The following is a 17,769-nucleotide window of genomic DNA, read 5'->3' on the forward strand; positions in this document are numbered from 1 at the left end:
GGAAGGACGCGGGATCGATTCCCGATGAGGTCATTGAATTTTTCAATTGGCCTAATCCTTCAGCCGCAATATGGCCCTGGGGTCGACTCAGCCTCTAACAGAAATGAGTACCAGGAATTTCCCTGGGGTATAATGAGCGGCAGGCGCTTAAGGNACTGACCACGAGACATCCTCCATCCGCTAAGGTTGGCACTAACTTCGCCGACAAGCGGCGGTCGCTCGGTCGGCATAATTCACTTGCGGACTTAAGCCACGGAGTTTGTTTATTTTATTAACAATGCAGTTGCAGATTTATATTACAAAAACGAATGAGCATAAAGAGCAATGAAGTTTCACAAAGTTTGTATGGCGGTTCAAATTAAACCTGTTCAGAGATCCTTTAAGTTTAGTCCTAATGGCACTTAGGCGAACATCCCACTATCGCACCAGTCGATGTCTCCTTCCTTCCAGATCTAAGGACATCTAACACTTTATTGAGGGGGCCGAACACATGGAAGTCACACGGCGTCAGGTCCAGCGCATGGGGCGCTGCGTATTCTGGACAGAGGGTGCTAAGTTGGGGACGGGGTTGTCCTGCAACACGATGACAGCTCTCATAAGCATGCTGGGACGCTCTCTCCTGGAGGGTTACATAGTAGTGCAGTGCTGTGATTGTGGTGTTAAGTTCCAGCGGCCATCAAGCCTGCGGTGGTGCAGCAGTTCCAGCGGCCATCAAGCCTGCGGTGGTGCAACAGTTCCAGCGGCCATCAAGCCTGCGGTGGTGCAGCAGTTCCAGCGGCCCTGAGAGTCCTTTGTAGAAAGGATTTACCCGCTTGCTTCAAAGTCGGCAAGGATTATGTTTGACGACCTTTGTCAAGCCTTAAGCTTGGAACTGGCTTCTTTTGAACAACCTTCATATTTGAAATATGTGTACTCCGCTGAAGTACGACTCTTGTTAATTTGGAAGATCCATATGCATAGTGCAGCTGTGTGAGAATAAACCACATTAACCCCAGATAAGACCTCTCATTAAACCGTCCAGGCACTACGCGAATCTGGTAAAAGAAATCACTTCTTCCTTCTTCTTTATATTTATCAGCATGGTGCTGGTCTTCGAGCATATCAACCTCGGAGGTTACTTGCATCATTCAGTCTTATAACACGTAACAAATTCCTAGTTTAAATATCACATTTTCAAGAATATAAATATAGGATGAATTGGGGATGACACTATTAACATTAATAACAATACATTCATACATAATATAGGTTTATATATTGTTAAGTATAAACACAAATACATGTATATAAGTTAATAGAGTGTACCTATGGTTTATATAGTGATCCGGGTTAGCTCAGTCGGTATAGCGACTGGCTACGGGCTGGACGACCAAGAGGTCGCAGTTCGAATGCCGGTAGGATAAAAAATTTTCTCTTCTTCACGTCGTCCAACCTCCTATCCAATGGGTATCGGGGGCTATTTCTCCGGGAGTAAGACGTCTGGAGTGTGAAGCTGACCACTCACTTCCAGCTAGTGTCGGTGAAGGTGAAGAAAATTTGGATCTATACATCCATTTCCCCATACGCCTTAATGGCGTAGTGCTTAATTAGTTAAGCACAGGGACAACTTTACCGTTTTATGGTTTATATACCGCCGCTGTCAGTAATTCACATTATACATTGTCAAATGATGGAATGGTTAGTGAATAATGAATTGAGAAGAGGATGTGGAAGGAAGCGGTGGTGGCCTGATTTCATGTACGCTCCTCACAATTGCCTGAAGAGACTAAGGAAAACCCTCTGTCAGGATAGCCGGTCTCCGGGCCAAGATTTGAATCCGTGACCCCCTGATAGCGAAGCAACAGTGCTGCGAGGTTTGGTAATGTTAACATAAACACGTCTTTGCGCGTGTGGGCTCGCCTGAAGTATGTCCAGTCACTGTAAATAGGCATAGTAAAAGTAAAGCTACCCTGTAACAGGCCGTGAAGGCCAATACAGTTGTAAGACGTTGAGGGTCTAATATTAAATATGCATAATTCTTATTAACTTTGACAGATTTCAGAATTGTGCGGGTGTTCGGCCCGCAATCACAGCCCAATTTGACCCTCGATACCTCCATCATTCACCATACCTGGTGTACACCTTATATTACCAGTTGATCCGTCTGCATCAGAGTGATTAACTTATTATAAACCTGGGAATGTTCAGCTACACACGAAACGAACAATATTTGGTATATTACTTAAACAAAGAAGCACTAAAACTGACTTGGGCATGATGTAATTTTTTAATTCGTAAAGATAAATTTAGAAGCCTGTTATAGGGCATGTGAATATGCAGTGTTGGACGCCACGAAAATTCCGGAGTTTCGATTACCGCTCAGAACATGGACATATGTCCACTTCTCTATGTTTTGGTTGCAGGCCGAAACCCAATCCCAGAAATCATATCAAATACCTAATGGATTCATTCCATCAGAAATAATTCCGAATCAAAACAGATCAGAGAGCCTAACTCGTGATAGTCGAAGAATGTGCATTTGTGTGAGAAATGAAGGCCTCGCAACTGCACAAAGAGAGGACGGCTATGTATCATGTCGAAACACATCAAGTTGAGTCAATCGACACGCGTGAATATATTCTTGAGACAAGCTTCTTTACACCTCAATAACCACAATGAGATACGAAACGCAGTTTAATAATCCTTTTTCTTTTTTCGTGTCAGTATCAAATTCGCGCCTCATACCTTTGAAGACTTGATTATGCATACGCCCAGTTCCACTTGCTGCCTTACCGCGGTCTTGGTCGTCTTGCTAACGAGAGATTGAAGCTTGAGGCCAGTTGAGTGAATGTCAAATAGGGTCATGACATAAGAGTACTTCCGTTAAAATCTCCAAGAATTGGGATGTTCATTTCTTTGAAAGCACATGACACTGAACAATTTTAAAGCCCTAGAGGTAAATAATCTTTTCAATAATTTAATGGCGCTCTATAAACTCAACAAATTTTATTGTTGCTGTTACTGTTATTATTATTTGCGTGTATAATAAACAACAATTAAACTGAATTATTATTATCCTCTCTGAAAATTACACTTTTCATTTCCCAATTAAATATTTATACGTTTCATTTCTCAGAACAACACAAAAATAGAATAAACGCATACAATACAAACATGTATGCCCTGAGTGGGATTCAAACCCACGATCCCAGTGTTCGAGAGAGCGAAGAGAGTTCATGCCTTAGACGCGGGGCCACTGTGATCGGCGAGCAGATTATATACCAGCGAATATAACTGATGAGTCTGTATCTATTTTAAATGAAGCTGTGAGATATCTTAATGACTATTTGTATTTTCCCGGATTTAATATTTTGAGGCTTCTATTCTTATTCCATTTCAATGAACAAAAATATTTTATCGCGAATATGGCCAGCTCAGTCGCCTCTGTGGTCTAGTGGTCAGAGTTCCTAGCTACAGATCCAGAGGTCCCGGGTTCGATTCCCGGAGTTACCAGATTTTCTGGGAAGTAGTGGGTCTGGATCGGAGTCCACTCAGCCTCCTGATGATAACTGGGGAGCTAGAAAACCGAAATTAATGGCCGTGGGAATCCGTTGCGCTGACCACGTGACACTCTCTATCTGCTATAGTTGGCACTAACTTCGTCGACAAGCGGCGGTAGCTCGCTCGGTATAGTTCGCTTGCGGACTACAGGCCATGGCTTTCGTTTTGATTTTGTTTGTTATATGACCAGATTATACACACACATACACAAACGACTCCACACGTCTGTCGTCACTTTTACGGTGGGCAGCTTTGCTCTTTGAGAAAAATAGGCGAAATCATTCATCACCAACTGACACCTCAGCGCAGCCAGAGACAGATACTTCCATAGAACAATACTCCTGGAAAGGTTAAAACTGAGTGTGGATTGATAGTGACCTATCTAGCTATGGCTCTACAGCCCTTGTGGACTTCTCAGATTCTTATTCTAAACATAGTCGGTAGGACCTCTTGAACAGGGGATCAGTCCGTCGCAAGGCCGCTACCCACACAGACCAATATAAACACGTAGTAAACGCACACAAGACGTCCATGCCTCGGGTGGGATTTGAATCCACGGGCGGCGCGCGGCCACTGTCATCAGCATGATAGTGGCCAATTAAACAGTACTTCAGTGATTGATTTGAGGGTCAAAGTAAAACTACTGAAGGTAGTGTCGGTATTCTTGTAGGGTCCAAGTGCAGTTTAGCAGTCCTGTGACTACTGTCTAATGTGAAATCATTACGACACTGACCTAAATGTAATTTCGATCTATTTCACGGTACTCTTTCAACTTCATAATCCAAATGAGTTGAGAAGATGATAATGAACTGCGAGTAAATAAGGATAAGGATATAATAGGAGGTTGAGGCCTATTGTCAGTAATACCGGTATTACGGCACTCTCTTGAAAAGCTTCTGGTACAAGCCAATAGACCTTTGTCGGGATAATTGGTAACAAGAATCAGACTCAAATCGGGAGTGCGCCGAATTTGTTTTGGAACTTCACCGTCGCGGTTGTATAAGCTTGTATGTTTTATGTATTTTTTATCCAGTTAAATGGGCCCGTAATTACTTATATCATCACTGGTAACGTCGTGTAAGGGAATTTCAAACGCTCCCACATTTCTCGCTGGGACTCCCTGATGAAAATACTTGAAGAATCCTACTGTCAGAACAATCGGTTAGTAAACAGTACAGCTTGATGATACGTGAGAAATATATGACAACTAACTCTGAACCGTGTAAATCCCCATACCCAACTGTAAAACATTCTGTATTTGACTGCCCAATTATTCGAAGGATATTATCGTGAGATTAGGATTGTTACCGTCAGCGTCTGCCCCCCCTTCCCCCAAACACATCATTAAATAACATTTTCTTGAACACAGTTGACTTGTAAAAACTGACATATACCAACATATGCTAACTGTACTTGGATTCAGAGTAGGTTGATTTTGACCACCTCTGTGGTCTAGCGGTCAGAGTTCCTGGCTACAGATCCAGAGGTCCAGGGTTCGAGTCCAGGCGCTACCAGATTTTCTGTGAAGTAGTGGGTCTAGAAAGGGTCCACTCAGCCTCGTGAGGATAACTGTGGAGCTAAGTCAAGGAAATAGCAGCTCCGGTCTAGAAAACCGATATTCAATGCCGTGGGGAACCGTTGGGCTGACTACGTGACATCCTCTATTCTCAAAAGTTCGCACTAACTTCGCCGACAAGCGGCGATCGCTCGGTCGGTATAGTTCGCTTGCGAACTACAGACCACAGAGTAGGTTGCTTTTAATTAAATAAAACGTTTATGTAGCTTATCTTACATTTTGTAAATTTACATGCGGTAAAGTGCGAGTTTACAATAAGATATTAATTACGTACGTTTCTGTGGAAACTAATTATGTGACATAAATTTTCAGTCACCTTAAGCTGAAAAGTAAACTAACTGCAAGGAACTGGATCCTTCTTGTGAGGCCACCAGTAGCTCAGCTACCCGAGGGTTTCCGAACAATTTATGGACCCCGACAGTTCATTGCCGTGTTCGCAAGAACCTTACTCTGGTTCCTATTTTGAAATATATTTTTTTTTCCAAATTATAAGCCCTGTGTAACATTCCGTAACAAACTTTTTTAAGGTGAGGAGTTTTTAGCCCCGCGCTCAACTTCCAATCTGGAGGGCCACCCCTTGTCGACTGTTCGCTACTGATTATTCAATAGATTTGCAGCTACCTTTCATATCTGGAGTCCATTCCTAAACCTGAAGAAGGTCCATGCCGTGGTGACAAAGGGCACATTTAGCATGGAACTTACCTACAGTCTATAACCACTACATATATTGTGAGGTTGGAGGTTCTAACGACCGTAATGTTGAAGAGCACTATCCTCTTGGATCTGCCTGCGTGTAGACTGATAGTTGTTTACAGACGTTTCGGAGGCACGTGGGGCCTCCATCTTCAAGGTTCTCTTACCCTCAATATGGAGGCAGGGCTTTCCTCACTACACTATGTCAGATCCCAGAAGACAGCAATCCTCAGTTGTCAGAATATTCACAAAACCACAGTACATCAACAATTTCTTTACTATTTGCAGTTTCATTTTGCGACGAAGCTGAGACAATATCATTATTGATGGTAAGTTTGTAAAAATGTGGCTGTGATCTATTTAATTTTCTATCCCCGAATTTACGTGGATGGACTAAGGGAAATAACGAATATCTCTCTGCGACCTCACGAACATAAAGGCGGGAGCTAATAAAGTATACTCTCTTCCGAGATATGACGCGTATAACCTGGTAGAAGTTGGTCGATATTTCGGAGAAACTTTCTACCTCCATCTTCAGGTTTCCAGACTATCAGACTACACAGCGTCATATCCCAAAAGACAGTAATCTTCACGGTCATGGCCGTGCAAATTGGCTCAAATGGCAACGCCTCCGACATGTGTCGGGTACTGCCCGATTCGAAATCTACCAGGATACCGACTAGCATGAGAATTTTCGTGGTTTTCTCCCGTCCTATGAAAAAACCAGAGGTAGTACCCCTAATTAAGCCACGACAGCTTCCTTCCACTTCCCATCTCATTCATTAATCTTGTTTGCATTCGACAATATGTACTAAAAGCGACGTTAAAAATAAATTTGTAGTCACTGCGCAAGCTAACAATTACACGACGTTCGATCAGTTGCTAAGTCTACTACATGAAACACGATGCGAATGAAACCAACTGCAAAGAAAACAGCATGCTGCGTGTTGTATACAGACGTTAAATGGAACTCACCAGAATTCTGCCGGTGGTGGTTTGCCCGGAGATGAGTTCCCCAGCCCAGTCCTTGGCCTCGGTCATAAATGTGCCCTCGAACTCCTGCTTGCCCTGTCGAGCCGCCTTTTGTTCCTTCTGTTTCGGATCATTTGGAGAGAATTCGGGCTCCTTTCGGCAGCAGAGAAAAGCAAACGCTCTCCACAACAAGACGATGGTGAGGCCAGCAAAGAAGGTGAAGATGCTGGACAGAAGGAAACACCACCATTTTCGGACCTTGAGACAATCATCTACTGGTGGAGACACGGTGGTCGTGACATCACAGTTCGACATGATGATGCGATGCTCTTGTTTATTCGAATGGGGTTGGGGGAGTGGTGATTGTTGTCAAGGTTTTCGATATAACCTCAATTGTCCTCGCAGCAGCTTCATCCAAGCATTTTTTATTTTCTTTTTGTACACTGTTGAGATATATTACGTTTGCACTCACTTTCACCTTAATGTTAGAAAGTGCACATGAATAATAGAGTTCGTTCTGCAACTTGTTCTGCAGTGATGCTCCATCCGAAAGAGCAATCTTCTCACTTTGGCCGCCGCAAACCAAATGGTGAAATGTGAAAGGGAGGGGATCAATACTGTCCCTGGCCAATCACAAGCACGGGTTACAGCTCCCGTCCTATTGTAGCGTTGCCAACACCGCGCACATGAATACACTTCCTCGCCACTGATACATTAAAAATAAACCTGCCACTGAAGTCAAACAGAAATATTTTATAGTAAATGCCAATGTGCAAACATTATAAACTCTTAACGTTTCTTGCAAATATAGTCATATATTCTTCAGTCGAGGTAGAAAATATCTCTGGAGCAATACTGATATTTCTGGTGGATTAGCATCAAGATTTGACAGGCTGCAAGCCATGACCACAGGTTTCAGACTTCATTCGTGATTAAATATAAATAAATGTGAACCTTTCAAATAGATTATAATAGAGTAACCATAGTATACAATCAAGATAGTGAATGTCACTATGCTAGAATAATGATGAGCGCTTTCCTGCGTTTCCTCAAATCGTTCATGTTACACAAATCTCCTACCGACAACGCCATCTATCTGGTAATAATGAAACTATAAACAACACCCTTCATAACAAACAGCTGTTATGTGGGAGAAATAAACATTGAACCCCTTTATGGATCCCAGATGATTTGTAACTCTGGCTTTAATGTGTGTGTTAAAGCTGCGATTATATAAATAGTACATCGCTGATTGAACAAGGTGATTTGAAAAGTCGGTTTTTCTTATACTTGAAAGGATTATAGTGAATAATTACTCGTATTTTCGACATGGTATCGACAATGAATTACGAAATGCAGAACTAGGGAACAACCTGTTGGAATTACTGAAAAAAATGAAAATATTAGTACAAGAAGCAGATTTGTTTACTACATAATTTCAGAAAATCAATCCCTGCTCTTAAAATACTGCTACGTGTTAGAGTTGCTCTCGACGGGGTTTTGGATCGGAGATTGAATTTATTGACCAATTACAGGTCATAACTGCAAATCACTATTAACACTGACCGTCTTACAGTGCATACATTTATTCACCTTACTCTTCTCTCTTGCACTATATGTTTCAGCACTAAAGTGCCATCTTCAGGTGCTTTTCTATGTACGTCGAACTACTTCATTGCATGCCCTGTTGTCCTTATACTAAAATAACTAAAATATATATTCGTCATATATAATGATAAATTTTAAATATTAAAACTGTTCTGGATTTGTTATCCTTATGTCGTATCTCAATACGCGAGTCACACTTATCTTCTTCTATCGGAGTATTCTTCCTACTTTCATGTGTGTATTGTGCTTTGTGTTGTGTCTTGCTCCTATGACTGCGTGTGTTATACTGCAACACGCAGTCACAGGAGCAAGACACTGTTATTACTGTTTGCAGGGACGGCGCTTCATTAGGGGTTAAAGGAGCTAAGCCCATTCATTCATACTTTATTCTGTTTATTGAGAACAAATTTATATCAAAATATTAATATTTCTCGTTATCATGATGTAATTAAGGAGACACGAAAATGCAATAGTGAGGTCTTGGCCATATCACAGCTTATTTGTACGGTTACAATAACGCAGGGGCTAAGTGAACCTTTCAGGGATTCTAAGTATCACACGCATCTTGAAATGTCACGCTTGGGGCTAGTTTTGACAAGCCCGCAATAAAAAAGAGCACTAAACACAAGGCTGAAAGGGACGGCGAGAGTGTGGATGTTGTGAACTTACCTCTATTCTTCCAGCCTTAAGTAACACGTTCTTTGTAAGAACAGAGAGGGGGTAGGCTTTCAGACACCATTCAGATTCCATCTTTCAGTTGTTTTGAGCAGTGGAGAAGATACAAGTTCGGGAATAAAGTAATTTTAGCGTAGGCCTAAATTAAAGTTGTTTTTCAAGTGTAATTTCCAAATTAGGCTTTAGGTTAATATTGCATTCGTATTAGAATTAGTGATTAATATGAATAGGGTGGACGCCCTTCTGAAATCACCGTTCTCAACTTTGAGTTTAGAAGAGGAATTACAAGTAAATCTCTTGGCGCGTATCAACCAACAGATTTCAAACTTGATCAGAATTGCAAGACTCAGAAAAGAAAGTTTCCGTTATCTTGGTTTCACAAGAAGAAATGGCTGACTGTAAGTGAATAAAAGAATCAATTTTTTGTTTTGTGTGTTTATTGTTTGGTAGCGAAACGAGTTGGACTGTGACAGGTATAACAGACCTTAAACATTTATCAGAAAGAGTTAGAAAACACGAAGCGTCGCAAAGGCATATTGAAAATGATATAAAAGTTAATCTCTTTGGTTCTGTCAATATTTTCACCCAATTAAATGATAACTATAGGGTTTCTATTCAGCGTCACAATGAACTTGTGGATAAAAACAGACACATATTAAATAGGGTAATTAATTGTATAAAGTTTTGTGGAACGCATGAACTTCCTCTTCGGGGACATGAAGAGCGCGAGAGTTCTTACAGTCGCGGGATATTTTTGGATCTCATGTCGGAACTAGCGGCTTTAGATAGTATTCTAAGTGAACATTTAAATAGTGCAACTGTGTCAAAAAACACGTCGAGAACAATTCAAACCGAATTACTGGCGTGTATATATGCGGTATACAAGGAAACGGACAAACAAGAAATTCAAAATGCAAAATATGTACCTGTCCAGACAGATGAAACCTCTGACGTGTCATGCATGTCCCAATTAGTTATTCCGCTACGGTATGTCAATAGCAGTGGTCCTGTTGAAAGATTCATTTCCTTTGTTCACATTCAGGATCGAACTTCAGAAGGTTTAGCATCAGTACTTAAACAAGAATTAGAACCATACAACCTTGAACAAAAACTAATTGCTCAATTCTATGATGGCGCTCCCGGCGAGGGCCAGGTAAAGATAAGAGATATATTTCCTCATTCACATTTCATCCACTTTGGACATTAATAAGAGGGAACAATCTGGAAGCTGCTCTGTCAGAAATACACAAAATAACAGATATTGTTCTTACAACTCCAATATCAACCGCCGAATCCGAGCGTTGTTTCAGCACTCTAAAAAGAGTTAAGACATATCTAAGGAACTCAATGGGTCAAGAACGTCTGAAGGCACTGGCTGTACTTAGCATTCATAAGGACATGATTGCAGAGATTCCGGCATTCAACCAAGAAGTGACTGATTTGCTTGCTTCCCAGAAGAATAGACTAGCGCAGTTCCTGTATAAATGAGATAACTTTTAAAGTATTATTTTAATTAATGGCATGAATTGCAATGGAGCATGCTTAAATTTTCTAATACTGTTAAGTGCAAAATATTTTCACATGTTTTAAAGTAGGAGTTGTACTACAACTATCACTATGAGTATCAGCTTTGTCATGCTATCATTACACGCACCAGCAGTATTAAGGACCTGGGTGTTTCCTTGGTTCAAAGTTACATTTTCACACACATGTTAATTATATATTTTCTGAATTCATAAAGCTTTTAGCCTTATTCGCTCCAGTACCTACAGGTTCTCCTTCCTGGAGAGTCTGTATGTACTATATTTTACTTCAGTCAGGTCAAAGTTGGAATATGCCTCAGTAGTTTGGAACTCCATCACCTCGACTGATGCCAATAAGCTTGAGCGCATCCAGCAGAAGTTTGCGTCCGTCTCTTTTTATCGTTTTTTTTCCTCATATTTAATATAATTATACTAATGCTTTAGAGAAATTAAGTCTACAATCTTTACATAAACGGAGACATCACCTTGATGCACTTTTTCTTGTTCAGATCTTTCGTGGTCTTAAATCCTGCGCTTCTCTTTTGGAAAATGTTAGCCTTCGTGTTCCTCCCAGCAATCTTAGGGACTTCTCATTGTTTGGTGTTTGTCCCTGTAATAAACACTGTCCTTCTGCTCTGTGCGCCTATGCTGCCAGCTCGGTGGGTAAAGATCTCGACATATTTGCAATCGGAACAGTTTCTGTCAATGACACTGAACCTAAAATTGTTAATAATATTTGTTAATGATACTCTTAATATTACTTCTGTGTATGTGGTCTTATTTTGCTGTTCTCTCCTGTTAACGTTAACTTTATTTTTCTTGGCATTATTATTAATCTACTGTCATTATGTAGACTCTCAAATTTTGTATTTGTTTTTTAATTATTTTTATGTAATTCTATGTACTCATGCTAACCTTTTAATTGGCCTCTGTGCTGTTAAGTTGTACGTAATTAAACATGAATTGAATTGATTTAAATTAGGATGTTGAACTGCCACACGAATAAATAAGAATTAATTGGGTTATTAGTATTATTAACTTCTATGTGTGTATGTATGTGTATTGTCCTTTCTCATCACATAATGGAATAACCATTCGAAATGTACTTATTTTATTTTTCTCGCCTCTTAAAGCTAACTTAATTTTTTTTTCTTTTCTTGGAATTGTTACTAATTTATTGATATTGTATAGACTGTCATATTTTTTACTTTGCTCTTTAATTTTTGTGTATTTCTATGTACTCGTGCTAACTTTGTAATTGGCCACTGTGCTGTTAAGTCTGCACATAAATAAACACGAATTGAATTGAATTACCATTATTTTTATTAATTCTGTTACTATTTTTATTACCATTATTGTATGCTGCTCTATTTGAAACTCAAATTCTCACATTGTGGCTTTGTCTGTGTATGTTTGCTTCTGTATCTTATTCATGTTAACTGTGTAATTTATATGGACCATCATTTTTGTATTTTGTTTTTTAATTATTTTTGTGTATTTCTCTATTCGTGCTAGCTTCGTAATTGGCCTCTGTGCTGTTAAGTTTGCACGTAAATAAACACGAATTGAATGGAATTGAGTTATTATTATTATTATTATCATCATTATTATTATTATATAACAACGTAAGAATGTATCACTGTCTCATATTATCCCCACCATCTATTTGAGCCACGAGCCGCCACTGTGGAAGACGAAGGCGAATAGTTGTCATAACCATGGCGGTCCTTTGGTAAGGCACTGGCGTATGGTATAGGACATACGTGGTTCGAATACATGACTATTTCTGTGAGAAAAAAAATTAAGAATTTGTGCATGTAGGAACCAAGTCGTACTATATGAGGAAGGTGAAGGTAATAGATTTTTCTAGATCTGGGGGTACGTGGGTAAGACATTGGCGTAGTATTGGGAAGGTACCGGGTTCGAGACCACGGTGTCTTTTGTCAATATAAATTGAAAAGTGAATGAATAAATACGATTTTCCTGCAGCTATAAACCAAGTCGTAGAATATCAGGAGGATCGCAGAAGGTTGTAGAATATATGTCCTCGTGGTCTAGAGATAAGGCACCGGCGTTGTAATTAAAAGGTCCGTGGTTCGAGACCACACGAATTTTTGTAATGAGATTTTTATGGAATTATATAGCGATATGTAATAAGAGGAAGATTAAAGGTAAAAAATGTCCGTGGCATTGGTGGCCTATTGGTAAAGCACCGGCGTAGTGAATAGAAGTTTCGAGGTTCGGAACCAGCGAAAGTTTTATAAAATACAAGTGGAGTTAATAAGATTTTTCTGTAATTATAATAAAAGATGTAACATAAGAGGAAGAGTAAAGAAACGAAATTTCAGTGGCATTGGTGGCCTATTGGTAAAATACCGGCATAGTAATACGAAGTTCCGAGGTTCGGAACCAACGGAAGTTTTATAAAATACAAATGGAGTTAATAAAATTTTTCTGTAATTATAACAACAGATGCAGCTTAAGAGGAAGATTAAAGAAAATAAATTTCAGTGGTGCTGGTGGTCTAGGAGTAAGACATCAGCCTAGTGTTCAGAAGGTCCCTGGTTCAAAACCAGTAGGATTTTTGTGAAAAGGAAAGCGGAAATAAGTTAAGAGATAGGGTAAGGGAGGAGGGAGGGACCGGGGTGAGGGAAGATTTTTGCTTTTTGCGGCCGCTCATTAAAACACTCTCCTAAGCGGGTATAGGCTTTCATTGGAAAAAAACTTCTCCCCACCCTCACCCGCTCTTGGGGTCACGCAGAAAATTAATAACTTGAGATCAAAGTAAATCAGCGAGAGTTAACAAGAAAATATTTAAAACTGTAGCGCCATTCTGTTGAACATTACTCCACAAGTGATTAACTTTCTCCAGAGGAGCGGTTTGCACAGCCCAATAAGATACTAAGATGCTACATTTTAACTATACTTCGTGGCTTTCCATGACGTTTTAGTCGACAGATGACGGTACAGATATTTGGGGACAACGATAACATATCGAAACCTGATTCAGGAGGAAATAAAATGAGACTGAACTTGGGTAATGCTTGCTACCATTCAGTCCAGAACCTTTTCTCTTCTCGTCTGTTGTCCAAAAACAAAAATTAGAATATACAAAACTATAAGTTTGCCTGTGGTTCTGTATGGGTGCGAAACTTGGTCTCTGACATTAAGGGAGGAACATAGACTGAGGGTGTTCGAGAACAGGGTGTTGAGGAGAATATTTCGACCGAAGAGAGATGAAGTGACAGGAGGTTGGAGAAGACTGTACAATGAGGAGCTTCATAACTTGTACTCTTCTCCAAGTATAATTACAATTCAAGTCAAGGAGAATGAGGTGGGTATGTCATGTAGCACGAATGGGGGAGACGAGGAATGCGTATAGGATATTGGTGGGAAAGCCAGAAGGAAAGAGACCACAGGGAAGACCAAGGCGTAGGTGGGTGGACAATATTAGAATGGATCTTAGAGACAGGATGGGATGGTACGGATTGGATAGATCTGGCTCAGATGGGGACCAGTGGAGGGCTCTTGTGAACACGGTGATGAACCTTCGGGGTCCATAAAATGCTGGGAAATTCTTGAATAGCTGCAGAATTGGCGGCTCCTCCAGAATGGCTCAGCTCCATGAGTAAGAAAGTATATACTTATAATCCAATTTCGATTTCCACGAATTAAATATAGTGACTAGCCCCACACATAAGAAAGCTACGAGCTGCCACTGACTGTTTGACAGAAGACAGACATTGAAACAAACCACTATTCGATCGTGTGTGACAAGTACACAAGAACCTGTATTTACACAACAGAGGAAACTAACTGTACGTGCTGAGGCACGATGTTTTTAGTACCGGTATACTTATGGATGCTGTCGGCAGCTCAGGCTACGTAGTGTCAAATGATTGCATGACTGTAAACAATGAATGCAGAGGTTTTGGGGGAGAAGCAGGCGTGGTCTAACTGAGGTACTACTCCGGTATACTGGATGGACTGAAGAAACCCAGAAAAGCCTGTCATTATAGACGGAGTCCCTACCGAGTTTCGAATAGGGCGCCTCCCGAATACAAGTCAGAAGCGGTGTTTAATCCAGCTTGCTCGGTTTAACGCCCGAAAATTCCTTGTTATGATAACCAAAAATGCTGAATTCTCGCGGTTTTTGCAGGGGAATGCAAAACTTATTTCTTCCGGCATCACGGGAGTGTTAGATTTCGAATGATCGGTCGCACACTTCGGTGCTTGTAATTTCAAACGAAGGAAGACACTTACAAAATGCTGTATATACACATATTAGCCCGTTCGTCTGTATTGTTATGAGACGCGGGCGCTTACCCTGAGGAGAAATGTTGTGACAAATTAACGTAATAGGGAACAATGTAACTTAGCGTTTCGTGATTTGCATTCGCTCCGAGTATTATCACAGTGGTTAAGATTGTGATAGAACGCCCGTGTAACTACAACGTGAGAACGAAGAAACTCTTATGAGAATTTGGTGGGGAAATCTTTCCAAAGTGACAAATCTTATGGCCAAAAGTATTTTAAGGAAATGGGCATCGGTAATGTGAATTCGAACAGAACTGTTCAGATTATGGTCTTCTCGGATGTGACACCGCGTAATCCTATCGATGGGCCGCTCCATAGCTCAAGCGGTTAGTCGCTGGCTTCCCACCGCGGCGGCCCGGGTTCGATCCCGGGTCTGGCCAAGTGGGATTTGTGGTGGACAAAGTGGCGCTGGAGCAGGTTTTCTCCGAGTACTTCGGTTTCCCCTGCCAATCTTCATTCCACCAATTGCTCCACAATCACCCTCACCTATCATCTGGGGCTGGTACAATAGGCCAGAAGTGGCCACATTACAAGGGACTTAGTCCCACCCCACTAGCAATAAAATAAATCCTATCGATGGATATGAACATTTCGGAGGAACATGCTACCTCCATCTTCAGATTTGAACATTGGAGATGAAGGCAACCTGATCCTCTGAAATGTTGGCACCCACAAATAAGACATTTCCTGTGCAGCGTTCGATTTGTGCCTTTAAGTGACATCGCCAGTTCTACAACCCATTCAGCCTCCTGTTCAATATATACCGGCAGTTCTTTGTCAAGGGACAAAGCGACCAGAGCGCGTGGTTGACCACTCACCTCCATCAAGTGCCAAAATCCTGCGGCATGACGTTTAGATGCAGAGATTGTCTTATCGTTGTAAAGCAGTAACGTCGCATCTTGAACCCACTCAACCTTCTTTCCGATGAGTATCGCGGGGCTGGAACCTGAAGCTGACGACTCGCCTCAAACTACTGCCGAAATTTAGAATGTGTGGAGCATTAACACCATTCCCCTATACACATTTACGGCTCAGAGCAAGGGGTAACTTCTTGATTTACATTTCTAACAGTGGATAATCTTGATTCGCCCACAATGATAATGTTCACAGCACATTACAAGCATTGATTGATCACTTCCTGAGCACAACCCCCCCACAAACCACAACTGGTAATCACAAAGCGGTGGAAAATAAACGTGAAATAGCGCGTCAAGACTGGCTGGTACAACGTGAACAACAAAAAGAGCTTTTGTTTCATGTTGACAATGCACAGGAGCTTCGAACCGCTAGATTTCATTTGTCACGCACGTGTATTTTCGGAATTGCCGATCGCAATTTGAATATCACGGGCATGCTACTTGTAAAATGTGTGGTTATCATTAGCATAAATTGCACGACATGAAGATACATGGGGGGGAGGTTCATGTGCATCCGCCCGTCTCTCTGCATGCTTCATCTCTGTAAATAATGAATTTGATTTTGGTATCAGTCGAACATATGTCGCCCAGTTTAAATGAAGGTAAAAATTAATAATTTTCCTAAAAACCCACCGATCCAACAATTGTTACATACAATAAAATAACTCTCTTATTATGGTCTTCAACTTTTAGGTGCAATTATTTTCCATACTGCAAATTTTAACCAACTGCAAGAATAAATTTCTCTCACTAATATCTGTAGTTTAGTTTACTTTGCAACAGTATGATTTTTTCTTCTACATGTGGACATTAAATTAGGCAAAAAAGCGTTTAAATTGTTTTTCACAGGAGAAACAACTATTTTATTATTTCTGGTATTTTTTAGTTACCAGTATTTTGTGGGAGAACTATTATGTTCCCTTGCAAACAGTTTCTCACTTAATTTTATTTCAGAACCTTATTTCTAACAAACTATTTCACCTTCATCACTTGAGCCTTCTCTTTTTTTCCAAAACTAACCCAATATCTTCCATTTCTTGAAGAAATAAATGCTACTTTTAAAGGCTAACAAACTATATAATAATAAGTAATAATATTATATATAATACACTCTATTTCAGAATCTTGCTACTTAAAAAATTAGTAGTGGTAGTGCTAGCAGCAGTAGCAGTAGCAGCAGCAGTAGTAGTAGTAGTAGTAGTAGTAGCAGTAGTAGTAGTAGTAGTAGTAGTAGAATAATGATGTTGATGATGATAATAATAATAATACAAATCGACGACAGTGGTGGTGATGACGACGATGACAACTATGATGATATGGTTCCCCTTGCTTACATGGTGACTGAACAGCGCAATGGATACATATGAAGTAGAAGAAAGAAAAAAATCATTGCAAACTACTGCACATATTTCCTCACATAAACTACATAACCTTGGAAATGAAATCAATTGCTGCTTGGCAGACAATTATTGGTTGGTGAATACTGAACAAGAATGACATCCATCTGACAACGTTGGTGTGGAGGAAACTGCCATTTCACTTTTAGGCCCCCACTGCATGTACCATTATTTTCCTCAAGATACATGTACAGTCTTCTTTACAGATATGGTCTCCATAAACTGCTACAATTTAATCGAAATCATTAGAACCGGTTTAAAAAAATTTCCAATTTGTTTTGGGACCCATCTGGCAGACCATTATTCTTGGAGCTAGAATGTTCAGATTCGCCGGGAAATGATCTAGGACCTGTATATTTCTGAATAAAAAAAAAAGTAAAGCTACCCCTGTACCAGGCCGTGAAGGCCCAGAGGGTTGTGAGATGTTGAGGGTCCCACATTATCTAGACAATCGGCTCAAAGATGGCGGTCAGCCTTATGCGCCGGCCATGCTTTACTCCCCAGGAAAATTAATTAATTCCTGGTACTCATTTCTGTTAGAGGCTGAGTAA

Source organism: Cryptotermes secundus, unplaced genomic scaffold, assembly GCF_002891405.2.
Source record: "Cryptotermes secundus unplaced genomic scaffold, Csec_1.0 scaffold209, whole genome shotgun sequence".
Classification (NCBI taxonomy): Eukaryota; Metazoa; Arthropoda; class Insecta; order Blattodea; family Kalotermitidae; genus Cryptotermes; species Cryptotermes secundus.